Source organism: Sceloporus occidentalis, unplaced genomic scaffold, assembly GCF_023333645.1.
Source record: "Sceloporus occidentalis isolate IW3139 unplaced genomic scaffold, rSceOcc1.0.p SCAF_6, whole genome shotgun sequence".
Classification (NCBI taxonomy): domain Eukaryota; kingdom Metazoa; phylum Chordata; class Lepidosauria; order Squamata; family Phrynosomatidae; genus Sceloporus; species Sceloporus occidentalis.
Window position 1 is genome coordinate 40,417,624 of NW_028316986.1, and position 2,094 is coordinate 40,419,717.

The window sequence follows — 2,094 nt, forward strand, 5'->3', positions numbered from 1 at the left end:
GTCCATCCCCCAAGCATGAGGGCTAGCAAAACTGGTAAATTTTAAGGTTGGAGGGTAGTGAAACATGGGGAATGTAACTTTGGGAGAGTCACGCTATCTCAGCTTCAGAGGATGGCAATGCCAATCCCCCCCCCCCCCCCCGGAAACTTGTCAAGAAAACCCCATCAACCTTAGGGTTGCCGTAAGTCAGAAACGCTTGAAGGCACACAACAACAACAACACACCCGTAAACCTAGAAACTCCCCCCCCAAACAGGATGAGTTATTCAGGGTGTTAAGGTACCAAAACAGGAGAAACAAACAAACTAGGTCCATGATCCAAGATGGCCTTTATTTGCATGCAAAAGAACACAGGGGAATCATTTCTACCAAACTGTGCCCCCGGACAAAGCATAGAGCAGTCTTTTATACAGAAGACAGTCATTAAGTTTCTTTAAGTGAGCACCCTCCTTCTAATCTTTCAATAACCCAAATTAAAAAGTGTTCTTAACATTTAATGAGAATGAAATTCTATGTCTTATCATTTGGCACCGAAGACTGATTTATCTCCCTCCCTGTCTGGTCAGCTTGGCCTTGACTCTGCAGGTGCACTGTTATCCTGCCAAAACTCAGAAAGGGGAAGGTGGGCAGAGGAAGTAAGAGGAGAAGAAGGGGGTGCTGACTCAGCCAAAGAAAGAGCTGTGAGAGAGAGAGGAGGGGGGTTATCAAACCCTCACAAGGGTGACCAGAGGACCTCCTTTTCCAGGACATGTCCTCCATTTCAACCTTCTGTCCCAGGGGAATTCCAAAATGACTTCCATTTTGAGCATGACTAAGAAGCATGAATCTATGTTTCTATGAGTGCTTTTAGGTTTTGTTTGGTAATGTCCTCCTTTTCCTTTTCCAGGACATGTCCTACATTTCAATCTTCTGTCCAGGAGGAATTTCAAAATGGCCACCATTTTGAGCATGACCAAGAAGCATGAATTTATACTTATTAGTGGTGTTTTCAGCTTAATTTTCTTATGTCTTTCATTTATTTTAGATTGTATCTGTAAGCCACTCTGAGAGTCTTTGTGGCTGAAAACTGGGGTATAAATACAATAAATATATAAATGTCCTACATTTTCTTGCATGCCCTACATTTTTGCGGTCCTCTTTTTATTATTTATGACATTTGGTCGCCTTGGAGTTATTATATTTTTAAACGTATGGACGGTTGTTTTATCTGTGAACAGAACAAACCCTTAGGGCCCCCATAAGTCTGAAACGACTTGAAGGCACAACAACAAGAACAACAACGTAAAATAAACTGCAACAGTTGGCCTTTTTTCATTTCATTTCATTTTATTAGCTTGTGTGTTTGGGAATGCTTGTGTGAAATATATCTCGACAACCACAAAAGAGAGAGACACAATTAGACATCCCTCTTAAAAAATTCCCTCAGGAAACGTTCTCCTGACGCCATTTTCCCCTGAACTGCGGGGCCTCGTTGTTGTTTCTGAGAGAAGAACCTGGGTCGAAAATGTTCGCTTATGGAATGTAGGCGGAGGAATGGAACAGTACAGTACCATTGATTTGTATAGGCAGAACTGATAGGTGGCTCCATAGCTCAGTGGTTAGAGCACTGGTCTTGTAAACCAGGGGTCGCGAGTTCGATCCTCGCTGGGGCCTCTGCGTTTTTCCTCCATTTTTTCCTCCTTTCCATTTCAAAGGAAATCTTTGCAAATAACAAATCAATGCAACACCTCGACTGAACGCATTTTTAAGCACCTTCGTAATAAATGCCCTCTGCAATACTTATTTTATTAAACGTTGAACCGGGGCGGCTTTATTATTTCTCAATCGGTGCGACTGCAATAAAATTATTATTTGGGAAAGGGGAAGAAGGGCTTAGGGCGCATTCTTGTTCTGAAGGGTTCCAAAGTGTAAAAAAGTAATCGATCAGGTTCCACCAGGAAATACTGCATTATTCTTATTATTATGTTGAGGTTCAAAAGCTGTATTTCCAGCTGTTTTTCCACACTGCAACCAGCAGGTGGTGGTGCAGAGCAAGGAATCTGCAGAGGAGAGCGAAAAACTGCATTGCTTATGAATGGTGATGGGTTCATCAGAA

General features: G+C 42.4%; 1 non-coding gene across 1 annotated transcript; it reads left to right on the forward strand.

Moving 5' to 3' along the window:
* The first annotated feature begins 1,579 nt into the window (after positions 1-1,579).
* On the forward strand, positions 1,580-1,652 carry TRNAT-UGU (transfer RNA threonine (anticodon UGU)). Its single transcript has one exon. It is a non-coding gene; the product is annotated as a tRNA-Thr (tRNA).
* Positions 1,653-2,094: the final 442 nt, after the last annotated feature.